Genomic DNA, 307 nt, shown 5'->3' on the forward strand with positions numbered 1-307 from the left:
CACAGCCCGCCTCCCCAGCCTCGGCCAAGGCGGAGCGGGCTGGAAGGTGGTGCCCCTCCTCCCCGGCTGGGCTGTGACTGCGTGGGTAAGCCATTCCCACGCGGGCCGTTGTGGGGAACGAGAGAAACAGAGAGTGGGAGTGAGCAGGGCTGGGGGACTGTTCCTACACATTACCCTCCACCTCAGAGATAGAAAGTCAGACTTGCGTGCAGAGCCCCGTGCCACCCAGACCACACAGCCAGAGAAGGAGCATGCTGGCTGGTGTCATACTTCCTCGTGGGCGCCAGCTTCTGAGCACAACCTGAGG

This window comes from Tupaia chinensis, unplaced genomic scaffold (assembly GCF_000334495.1).
Source record: "Tupaia chinensis unplaced genomic scaffold, TupChi_1.0 Scaffold139733_1, whole genome shotgun sequence".
NCBI lineage: Eukaryota > Metazoa > Chordata > Mammalia > Scandentia > Tupaiidae > Tupaia > Tupaia belangeri.